We start from the raw sequence: 12337 nt of genomic DNA on the forward strand, positions 1-12337 counted from the left end.
AGGTCCCAGATGACATGGACACAGGACACAACCGGACATGAAACTAAACCTTCAGCGGCCCTTGGCTTCCTGTGATCGCCACAATTGGCCACTGGGAGTCGCCTGTCGACCTCTCATCTTTAGGCCTCAGTCACCCAGCGATTTCCCCAGTTGGCCTCCGACCTTTACTTGGGACGGTCCAGAAGGGTCCCCTTCAGGGTGGTCTTTCTGTCGTACCAGAACAAGACAAACAAACAAAACCATAAACAGACAACAAGAGACATTCACCTCCAAGTGGAGAACTCCTTTTTTAAATTCCTTAACATACACCCTGAGACAGTAGGGCCAGACTTAGACTGATTAGCTCCCGTGGTGTTTAATGTATGTATTAAACCTGTCATCTGTAAATTGGAGTAGCTGAAGTGGGCCCCGATATAATGTTCCCCCGGTAAATATGGAGGAAGTGGGTGGGGGAGGTGATGGGTGACAGCAGAGGTGGACCAAAAGGTGGAAACTGAGGTCTGGGTGGTTCCAAAAATCAAAGGCTCACCTTATGCACCAACCAGAAGGCTTTGGGCTGGAGACACAACGTGCACAATATAAAGGCAGATAAATGTTTTTCCCCAAACTACCCATTTGTCTGCGTCCTAGTGAGACCACCTCCAGAGTGAGACACTCAGCAGAGAGCTTTGAGAAAAACTGCGGGCCCAACGTCTTTGGACAGAATTGTCTCCTGGACAAGGGAGCTGGCGTGTACGGTGAACCCTCGAGCATAACCGAGGACAGACAAAGGGTTGGGGCACCCCTCCTCTAGGAGAAGCCGTACGCTCGGTTGGCTGGCCACGGGCCTCTCAGTCACCTTAGGAACCGTCCAGGCAAGAGGACGAATTTCTTGTCACAAGAGCATCCGCTTAGTCTTTTCTAGATGCAGTCACGGTGTGGCAGTCGAGGTCCATCAAACCTGTGACTCCAGGAGGGGTGATCCCGCCCTTCGTCGTGGGCCACGGGCGAACCAGTCTGCTCACTGATCCCTGCAGGCTTTCACTCACTCATCCATCAGTCACACAGAGTTGAAGCGTTTCCCCCACCAGGACGGTCCTGACTGACCACAGAATCTGGATAGAATAAGCCTCCCCTAAACTGAAACCAAACAGGGAATGCTTATCAGGGGTTGATCAGGCCCCAGTGCCGCATGTTAGAGTGGACAAACCAGAACCAGAGCAGACGAAGGAGAGAGCCCCAGGGCCTTACCTCTGACAGCCAGTCGTCACCCAAACAATGCATCCTTAGTCCATTTGGGTTCGGAGACCGAGCATCGTGGTAGACAGAGGCCCTCCCACGTCCCAGAGAGACACAGGTGAATCTCTGCGGGTGCACCTTCTCCTCACAGCTTTTGGGGAGGGTCACCATCCTCCTCGGCCGAGGTTACGCCTGATAAACGTCAGCGCAGTCCATCATCCTGGACAAGCCCCCAGATGAAATGGCAAAACTCGGTTCAGTTGAACTAGTTTGCTACCACTTGTCCGAGAGGATGGAAAGCACACCAGGAGCTGTGGATACAAAGTAAAGCTTTCTTTAACGCCTGCGGACCAGTCTACATTGGCACGCAGAAGACCAGCACTCGGCAAAGAAGGCTGTACCCTTGGGGGGGTACAGATAAGGCACAGCTGACACACATTTATTGGTTCCAGAGTCTGAATATTTGTCAGCAGGTGGGCTCAGCTGTGTCCAGGCACGTGAGGCAGGACAGACCCGGGCATGCTCAGCAAAGGAAATTTCAAGTAGGGAATTTCCCCCTAGTGAGTCCAGCTAGAACCACGGAGACAAAAGTCCCCTTTCATTAGTTCACTAGGTCAAGTCTACTTACAGAATGGAGGGCCCGGGATTTAGCTCAGTGGTACGCCTGCCTTGCAAGGTTCTGAGTTCAATCCTGAGAACCAAAAAAGCAAAAGAAAATCACTTCTTGGCTGTTTGGCTACGATCGATTATAGTACTTACAGACTGGATTTGTTTTGCTCTTTTTTTTTTTTTGGTATCAGGAATTGAATTCAGGGTTTTTCGCTTGCCAGGCAGGCGCTGTATCACTGAACTACATCTCCAGTCCTGTTTTGCTCTTATTGGCTTGTTTCTTTGAATAAAAAAATTTTTTTTAGCAAAACACTTATTGGTAAATTTTAGGTATACACAATAATATTCATCATAGGAAATTATTGGCTTGTTTTGTTAGTTTGTAACCTTTATTATTTGTCAAAGTTCTAATATTTTGGGGTCCTAACTATAAAATAAAGTATTAGACCTTTTTTGTGTGTGTGTATATGTGGTACCGCGGATCAAACAGGCCCTTGTGCTTGCAAGGCAGGCAGCAGAACCACTGAGCCAAATCCTCAGCCCTAGAAAGTATTAGACTTAATGATGAACTCTAGATAAACTCGAGTCACTATTTTTTTGTTTTGTTTTTTTGAGACAGGGTCTCACTATGTAGTTGAGACTGACCTGGAACTCACTGTGTAGCCCAGGCTGGTCTCGAACTCACAGCAATCCTTCTGCCTCAGCCTCCCGAGTGCTGGGATTACAGGAGTGTGCCACGACGCCCGGCTAAGAGTCAGTTTTTTAAACCTCTGATATTGCTCAAATTTGGCAAGAAGGTTTTTTTTTAAGGCTGACTCTAATTGTTTGTCTCATCCCCTCCCGTGTGGGACATGTTTTGACTGACCATCACTGGCGAAAGCGGCCTCAGCCCCAAGGGACAAGGCTGCAGACGGTCCATGGACAGTACCTTCAGAGAGAGAAATGCATTCAGACAAGCAGGGGGCAGGTGTGAGCTCCAAAGGATCACCTGTATGTCAGCCTGACTGTTTCAGTCAGTGCTTATTAGAGCAAACAGGCGATACAGGATACACAAATAGATAAGAATATACAAGATTGGCTTACAATGGCCACCCATAGAGTTGGGTGTGAAAGAGTACAAGAGGTCTGTCTACTCACGAGGGATCTGAAGGACCCAGTAGAAGACCTGAAGCTCAGTGTAGTGTGCAGTGTGAGTTTGTATCAGGAGGCAGAAGCTCTGCCATGGAAGATGGCTGAAGAGTCTGTGCCAGAAGCCAGGAGAGTTCATCTAGGGTGAAAGCAAAGACTGGAGCCCCTCTGAAGATAGAAGCAATTTTTCCAGGCCAGGGATTTAGCTCGGTGGTTCTGCCGCCTGCCTCACCATTTTTCGTTTTTCACTTCCCTTGTATGTGATTCTGGTGATAATCCTCCCTAGGGTGGGTCTTCTACACCCAGAACTATGCTGAGCCAACATAGTTGGGCATTACTTACTCAAATTGTTACCTCAATCGATCATCACGCCTACAAAAATGAGTTGGGCTGCCGAGGTTATAAAAGAGGATTCTTGCCGGGCATGGTGGTGCATGCCTGTAATCCCAGCACTTGGGAGGCTGAGGCAGGAGGATTGCCATGAGTTCGAGACCAGCCTGGGCTACACAGCGAGTTCTGGGTCAGTCTCAACTACAAAATGAGACCCTGTCTCAAAAAAACAAACAAAAAAAAGGATTCTTAAGCACAATTAACCTAAAAGTAAAAAGCCACTGTAGCAGGTGTAATAATTAGATGACCTTGGCTTTCTTTTGTATTTAACCTTGCAACCTTTGGTGATACCTTTTCAGGTTCAGACATTTGGCCTTCTCTTGCTCGTGTTGTAGCTACTTGTGATGGAACATGCGTGCAGATTCAACATTAGAAAGTCAGCCAGCCTTAACCCTTGGGGTTAAGGGCCGGAATAAAGCAAGGAGGGGAATTGTAACCAGCCCTGCAAAATGGAACTTTAAAAGTTAGATTTTTTTTTTTCTGTTAGAGATAAAACAACTTCTCTGAACTTCCTCCTGCTGAGCACATAGCCAGCCATTCCTCCTCTCCTCAGCCCCAAGGAGTGACAGCACGCAGACACTAGCCAAGGAGGCCAGAGCCCAGTTTCCTTTCTGTAAGAGAAGGCTTGGGGCCCGGGATTTGGCTCAGTGGTTCCGGTTCCACCACCTTCCTTACAAGCACAAGGGCCTGAGTTCAATCCAAAAGAGAGAGAGAGAGAGAGAGGACTAGCTGAAGGTGGCTGGAAATGACAAATGTGAAGATCTGCCTTTTCTCTCTGTGCACCCTCTCCTCTCTTTCTTTTTTCTGTTTTCTTTTTTTTTGTTTTGGTACCAGGGATCGAACTTGAGCCCTTGTGCTTGCAAGGCAGGCGGCAGAACCCCTGAGCTAAGTCCCTGACCGCTCCCCTCTCTTTCTTAGCTTTAAGGACCTCAGATGATGATCTGAGGCAAAGGAAATATGGAGAGGCAGGCGGCAGAATCCCTGGGTCCTCCTTCTTCTCTGTCTCCTTGGATATAGCTTTGAGTAAATCATTTTTTTCTTTTTTCAGCAAACTATACGTCCTCCTTTTGGACTGGCGCCTTAGCGCGTGAGCCCACGTGGCGGGAGCAATCCCCTCGCAGTCCTGCCCTGGTTCGCTCCGCGACTCCATCCCTCCCTCCTTCACTGCGCATCCCCTCTCCCCCGCGTGTTCGCTCACTCGCTCACTCCCCTTCCCCCTCCCCCATTTCTTCCCTCCCAGTTTCCACCCTCAGCTTGGTCGTCCTCTCCCTCGGGCTTGCTCTCATCGTACTTGAGTGGACAGGGTCCTCTCGGGTCACACATCCCCTGCTGGGTGTGAGGGGCCAGTTAGAACCTTTGGGATTGCGGTATTGAGTTTCCTATCTTCTGAGATTCTGGAGTAAACCCATTTCCAGTGGCACTGCTTGCCCCTAGCCATCCGAGGAGGCTTTGGCATTCATTTTCCTCTGCCTCACTTCCAAAAGAATCCTGTTTTCCAAGGCCCACCCAATACGGTGGCACCCAAATCCTCATCCTAGATAGGGTCAGGATGGTGAGTCTCACACTGTGGGTTTTTGAGAGGGGCTATGGTGGGTGGGAAGAGAAATGGGTAGAAGATGTAACTGGGGGGCCGGGGACTTAGCTCAGTGGTGCTGCTGCCTGCCTTGCAAACACAAGGACCCGAGTTCGATCCCTGATCCAAGAAGAAGAAGAAGGAGAAAGAGAAGGAGGAGGAGGAGGAGGAGGAGAAGAAGAGGTAGTAGTAGTAGTAGTGACTGGAGATGCCTTATGGTTAAAAAGAAAATGGAGGGGCTGGGGATTTAGCTCAGTGGTTCTGCCACCTGCCTTGCAAGAGCAAGGTCCAGAGTTCAATCCCCGGTGCAAGAAAAAAAAATCCACCAGCCTGGACAATTTTGTGCATTGGCAAAACCCTGTCTCAAAATAAAAAATAATAAAGGGGCTAGGAATGTAGCTCAGTGTGAAGGGTCAGAAGAGTAAGGCCAACTTTGGGAGTAGGGGTCCCTTCCATCCAGGGAGGTTTCTAGAAGCAATGTCCCCTGGAGGAGGAGTTCGAGGGAGCAAGGAAAGCATTCTGGGAAGAGGACATTGGCAGCAAAGGCATGGAAATGAGATCCAGCAGCATGCGCGATCAGAGGGTCACAGAGATTTTCTGATCCTAAAGGGACGTCTGCAGGATGCCGAACACGGCCCCCGGAGCAGCCTTCAGCCAGGATGGGAAGATGCCAATGTGGGTGACACAGGCTGGACTGGAGAGCAGAGGAAGAGGTCTAAGCAGGAAGGTGGTGGCAAGCCTGTGGCCTTGGAAAGCAGGGACGACAAAGGGCAGAGTGGGCTGGAAATCTGGTGCTATGATTTGAATGCTACTTGAGTGTCCCTCAAAATCCACATGTGAAGGCTTGGTTCCCAAGGTAGTGGTATTGGGAGATACTGTAGACCTTTGAGAGTCGGGGCCAAATTGGGCAAGATGATTCATGCCTGTGAACACAGTGCTATGGGAAGCTGAGGCAGGAGGATTACAAGTTTGAGCCCATCCTGGAGGACTTACTGACTTTGGAAGACCCTATATAAAAATAAAAATAAAAGGGTTGGCAATGTAGCTCAGTACAAAGGCCTATAGTAGAAAGGGAGAGGAATGCCGGGGATTTAGCTCAGTGGTTCTACCACCTGCCTTGCAAGTACAAGGTCCCAAGTTTGATCTCCTGTACCAAAGAAGAAAAAAGAGCCACTGTGGTGGCACATGCCTGTAATCCCAGCACTCTGGAGGCTGAGGCAGGAGGATCGCTGTGAGTTCAAGACCAGCCTGGGCTACAAAGTGAGTTCCAGGTCAGGCTCAACTACATAGTGAGACCCTGTCTCAAAAAACCAAAAAAAAGAAAAAAAAGGGGGGGGGGAGGAAGAGGGAGAAGGAAAGGGCAAGGGAGAGGGGAGGAGAGAGAGAGAGGTGGGCCTGCCAGGCATCGTGGTACATCTGTAATCCTGGCCACTTGGGAGGCTGAGGTAGGAAGACCGCTGGAAGTTTAAGGTCGGTGTGGTCTACACAGGGGCTTTAAGGCTAGCCTGAAGTATGTAGTGCGACTCTGCCTAAATAACAAAAAACAAAAGTGCTGGGGAAGTGACTCAATAGTGGAGAGCTTGCCCAGAACGCCACAAGGTCCTGGTTTCAATCCCTAGTGCTGCAGGAAGAAGGCTGGGGGAGGGGGAGGCTGAGGCTGCGGGGAAGCCCTTAGGTCCTCGGCTGTGCCTGCGTAGGGGATTGCAGGACCTCAGTATTCAGCTCCTAGCTGGAGACGTTACCCTCTACCCTACTATACTCTGCCGTTTCCATCTGACCGAAAGTCCAAATCCATGGAGCTGTCCAGTCTTGGACTTGGACTTCCAAGACTATGAGCTAAATAAACCATTTCTCTTTAAAGTCGGTTGCATCACACATTTCATTGCATTGACACAAAGCTGACTAATACACGTTGGAAGGAGACAGGTTCTACAGTCTAGGCCACTGAGGGATGAAGCCAGCTGAGGCTAAGAGCCGGCCAGGGTCGGTGAACCCAGCAACAGTGACTTCTGGGAAAGACAAGGCCCAGTGTGACCATAGGTTGAGTGAGGAGCCTTGCAGGTACCCTACCGAGGGCCTTTCTGGCAAAAGAGGTCAGGCTGGAATGGGGTCATTGGCATTCAGTACCCCGTAGCTGGAGGTGGAGTACTAAGCCAGAGCAAGTATGCGGAAAAGGAGAATGACTAAGGGTAGAAGCACGAGGAAGAACAGCGTTCCAGCACCGTCCCAAGTGTGGGAATCCACAGAGGGAACAGGAGAAGGCTACGCTCAAGGACCCAGTGGGGGTTGGGGTTGTAGCCCAGTGATAGAGTGCTTGCCTAGCAAACATTGGCCCTAGATTCAAGCACTGGGGAGTGGGGAAGCCCAATGCCCAGTAGGACCAGCAGTGAGGGAGGACCCAGTGGAGACAGGAGAAACCTCAGAGGTGCAAGGAGTCTGCTGTGTGTTCTGAGTGCCGTGTGCTCAAAATCGTATGTTAGAACTTAATCCCCAGCTGGGCATGGTGGTATACATCTGTAATCCCAGCACTCAGAGAGGCTGAGGCAGCAGGATCACCAGGAGTTTGAGGCCACCCTGGGCTACATAGTGAGTTCAAGGCCAGCCTGGACTACATGGCGAGGACCTGTCTCAAAAAACAAAAAAACGGGGCTGGGGATTTAGCTCAGTGGTGCCTGCCACCTGCCTTGTAAGTGCAAGGTTCTGAGTTCAATTTCCAGTGCCCCCCCAAGAGAGAGAGAGAGAGAGAGAGAGAGAGAGAGACAGAGCCAGAGATGTAATTCAGTGGTGCTGCACCTGCCTGGCAAGCTCAAGGTCTTGAGTTCGATTCCTGGTTCCGCAAAACAAGCAAACAAACACAAAAAACCAACCAACAAACGAAATAATTTAATCCCCAGTAGGATAGTATTAAGAGGTGAGGCTTTTATACATAGATACCACATCTTCTTTATCCAACCATCTGTTGATGGGTATACAGGCTGCTTCCAAGATTTACCTATTATGAATTATGTGCTATAAACATTGGCATGCACTGTAGTAGGATAGCTTAAGCTTTTGGGGGAAGATACCTAGCAGGGGGATGGCTGGGCAATATTGAATTTCTCATTTCAATTGTATATATAATGGAAAACTATTTGGCTATTAAGAATGACAGTTCTGCGGGTCAGGGATTTGACTCAGTGCTTCTACTGCCTGTCTCATAAGTGCAAGGGCCCAAGTTTGATCCCCGGTACCAAAAAAAAAAAAAGAATGACAAGTTTGAGACATTTGTAGGAAAATGGAAGGCAAGGACCCGAGATCAATCCCCGGTACCCCCCCCAAATCAGACACACAGTTTAAGTACCGTATAATATTAATATCGCTCATCTGAGTGAGGCATAGTACAAGCAAAGAAAATGATAAATATAGGACTGATAGGAAGGGACAATGGATGGATCTCTTGCAACAGGGAAGTGATCCAAGGGAGTAGGGTTAATGACGAATATGGGGAAGGGGTAGTAAGAAGAATGAAGACACGTCACGCACATGCACCTGATAACCCAATTAATGGAAACACCACGGGCCATGACACGAGCTAAGGTAAATAACACCAATGAGTACAAGGAAGGGGACAAGGGAACCAGTCAGGAAGAGGGGCGGGGAGGGCAGGAAGAAATAAAGAGGAACAGGCTGAACGTGCACATGTAACTACATCCAGGATGACCGAAAACTGCATGAACTGCAAACATGGACCAAAAAAAAGTGAGGCCAGGAGGAGGTCGTGAGCAGGGAGGCCTCACAAGTGGGATTCGTGCCCTTATAAAGGAGCTGTGAGAAGGTCCAGTACAGTGGTGCACACTTGTCATCCCAGCACGATGGGAGGTTGAGGCAGTTCGAGGATTGCAAGTTAGAGCCCAGCCTAGGCTTAATGTGATCCTGTCTCAAAATAAAAAATAAAACTCAGGAGGCTGGGGCAGGAGGACCGCTGCGATTCAAGGACGGCCTTGGCTACACAGTGAGTTCAAGGCCAGCCTGTGCTATAAAGTGAGACCCTGCCTCAAAAGGAAGGGAGGGAGGGAGGACTAGGGATATAGCTCAAAACGAAGACTTGAGTCCAATCCCCAGCAACAGTCACTCGATGAAAGAGCTGCGAGGAAGCTCACTCATCCCTCTCACTGTATGAAGACATCAAGAGAGGCTTTAAACGCATGATCCTCCACCCTCAGCCTCCGAAGTGCTGTAATTACAGGAATGGGCCACTGCTTCCCTCCCTCCCTCCTTCCTTCTTTTCTCAGTACTGGGGATTGAACCAAGGGTATTATGCCAAACTACGTCCACAGCCTGTATTAATTAATTAATGTTTTGGTACCAGGAATCAAACTCGGGACCTTGTGCTTGCGAGGCAGGTGGTGGCACCAATGAGATAAATTCCTGGCCCTATTAATTTATGTTTGAAAAGGGGCCTCACGAAATTGCCCAGGCTGAGCTCAAACTTGCTTGTTTGGAGACAAGCCCTTGCTATGTAGCCCAGGTTGACCTTAAACTCATGCTAAACCTCCTGTCTTGGCCTCTCGAGTGCTGGGGTTACAGGCAAGTGGCACCACAACTTTTTCTTTTGAGACAGGGTCTCACTATGTAGTTGTAACTGACCTGGAACTCATTCTGTAGCCCAGGCTGGTTTTGAATTCACAGCCATCCTCCTGCCTCAGCCTCCTGAGTGCTGGGATTATAAGGGTGCACCTCAACACCCAGCCTTTCTCCACTTCTTTTAAAGTTATCCTCTTTATTTGAATGTGGTTTGCTTACATCTATATTACAAGTATATACTACTTGAGCTGTCTCTTCCTATTCTATTTTATTATTATTATTATATCGTGTTGTTATTATTATCGTGTTATCATGATTATTTAGTGCTGGGGATTGTATGTAGGGCCTTGTGCATGTTAGGCAAGAGCTCTCCCACTGAGCTATAACTACCCACTCCTACACTTTATTTTACTTTACTTAATTTATTTATTATTTTGGTACTGGGGATTGAATTCAGCACCTTGCACTTGCAAGACAGGCGCAGTGCCACTGAAATAAATCCCTGGCTCTCCTTACACTTTACTTTATTTTTTACTTTTTTTTTGTTTGCTTTTGTTTTGGTACCTGGGATCGAACTTGGGTCCTTGCGCTTGTGAGGTAGGCCACCGAACCGCTGAGCTAAACCCCCGGCCCTAATTTTTATTTATTTATTTATTTTTTGGTACAAGGGATCACACTTGGGTCCTCATGCTTTTGAGGCAGGTGGCAGAATCCCTGAGCTAAATCCCCAGCCCAGCCCTTTTTATTTTGAAACTATCCCCCCTCATCAGGGACTGAACTCAGGACCTGTGCTGCTTTCAAGGCAGGCACCCTGCCACTGAGCTACATCGCCATCACTGCCAACCCTTTTTATCTTTTGGAACAAGGTCTCACGAAGTTGCCCAGCATGCCTCAAACTTGCAATCTTCCTGCCTGAGGCTCCCCAGTAGCTGGGATTATAGGGATGGGCCACCACGCCTGGCTTGTAGTATATTTTTTTTATTTGTTTATTTGTTTTTCTTTTTATGTAGTATATTTTTTAACTGTGAAAAAGCAGATCTCATACAAGCAGAGAGTAGATTAGTAGTTACCAGTGTCTGGTGGTGTTGGAGAGATGCTGGTCAAAGGATATAAAATTCCAGTGAGACAGGGAGAATATGTTCAGGAGAACTATCGGACAGCAAATGACTAGAGCTAACACCCATGTGCTGCATTATAGAAAAGAAACAAGGAAGTAAACATATTCCCACCACAAAAACGATACGAATGTGAGGTGATACATGAAAGTGCTTTTATGAGGCATGACCAAAACTACAGTGCATGCTGCCGTGGGAGGGCAGGCTCCTCAAGATCGCATGGCGCGTCCTCACCCACCACATTCTGCAGTCATCCACATCTGGATCTCCCCCAGATTCACAGTGTCCATCGCTGCTGTTCATTTTCAATTGGTTCAGGGCATCTAGGCAGCAAGACGGTGCAGCTCAAGACGCTCATGAGAGAGGACTCGCAGAACCGACTGAGAACACGGCAAGAACAATGGAGTAAGTGTTTTTAAAGCAAGGGGAGCTATTTTGAGACCCTGTCTCCAAAAAGAAAAAGGCATTCGAAAAGCTTGCCGTGGTGGTGGTTGCCCAGTGCTTGGAAGATTGAGGCGGGAGGACTGCACGTTTAAGCTAGTCTGGGTTGCACAGCAAGACCCTTCTGCAAACAAACGGGCATGTGAAGCCAATATACAACATCAGACCAATCAGCAGTTACCGTCTTCTAATGAATCACAGAGAAATATCTATTATTAAAAATGTTTTTGCAGTACTGGCTACTGAATGCAGGGCCTTCACACTGAGTTACATCCCCACCACACCTCCACTTTTTTTTTTTCCTTTTGAGACAAGGTCTCACTACATAGCCTAAGTAGGCTAGAACTTTCGATCGTCTTGCTTTGACCTCCTGAGTCCAAGGGTTACAGGCATGTACCACCAAGCATGGCATGAATGCTTTTTTCTCTTCTCCTCCTTCTTTCTCTTCCTCCTCCTACTTCTCTCTTTCTCCTCCTTCTCCTTTGCCTTCTCCTTCTTCTTCTTCTTCATCTTTTTTGAGACAGGGTCTCACTATGTAGTTGAGACTAAACTGGAAGTCACTATGTAGCCCAGGCTGGTCTTGAACTTGCAGCGAGCCTCCTGCCTCAGCCTCCCAAGTGCTGGGATTACAGGCTTGCGCCACCATGTCCAGCTTTTATTATTTATATTTTTGGTGCTGGGGCTAGAATCCAGGGCTAAATGCATGCTAGGTATACATTCTACCACTGAGCTTATATCCCCAGCATTCAGAGTAATATTTAAGATGTCAAAAATGTACAGGAGTGGTAAAAGTTGCACTGCCTTATAATACATAAATAGGCTAGAAATTGCTGGACACTTTAAAAGGGTAAATTAGAGAATGATCACATTAGTGCTGTATAACGAAGCCTACAATGCTAAAATCAGTTATGGCCATGAAAACGTCTCAGTTATTCCTAATTGTCAGTTCAGGTAAAAACTAGCTTGTCTTAAAAAATTTACTGCTAACCAGATAGATGAAATAAAAGGCCCTTTGGGAGTCTTTTACATCCTTCCTTTTCAAAAGGGCTACTTGGTGAATTGGGATGTTCAACAACAAGTTTGGGATTACCTTTTTGGAAAAGAAATGTATCCGGTTGATTTTTTTAGATACTAATATTATTAGCACAGAACCGTATTTTAACTTCACTTCAAGTCAAGAATCAATGGATGAAATTCTATTTTTAGAAATCAATTTCAAGGGGCCAGGGATTTAGCTCAGCAGTTCGGTGGCCTGCCTTGCAAGCGCAAGGACCCGAGTTCAATCCCCGTACCAAAAAAA

At 47.9% G+C, this 12337-nt stretch overlaps 1 pseudogene; it reads left to right on the forward strand.

Annotated features, from left to right (window-relative positions):
- Window positions 1-11896: 11896 nt before the first annotated feature.
- Window positions 11897-12337, forward strand: part of LOC104859911 — a 2528-nt pseudogene continuing 2087 nt past the window's right edge.

The sequence above is a fragment of the Fukomys damarensis genome, unplaced genomic scaffold (assembly GCF_012274545.1).
Source record: "Fukomys damarensis isolate Sample0158 unplaced genomic scaffold, DMR_v1.0_HiC HiC_scaffold_34, whole genome shotgun sequence".
NCBI classification, from domain to species: Eukaryota; Metazoa; Chordata; class Mammalia; order Rodentia; family Bathyergidae; genus Fukomys; species Fukomys damarensis.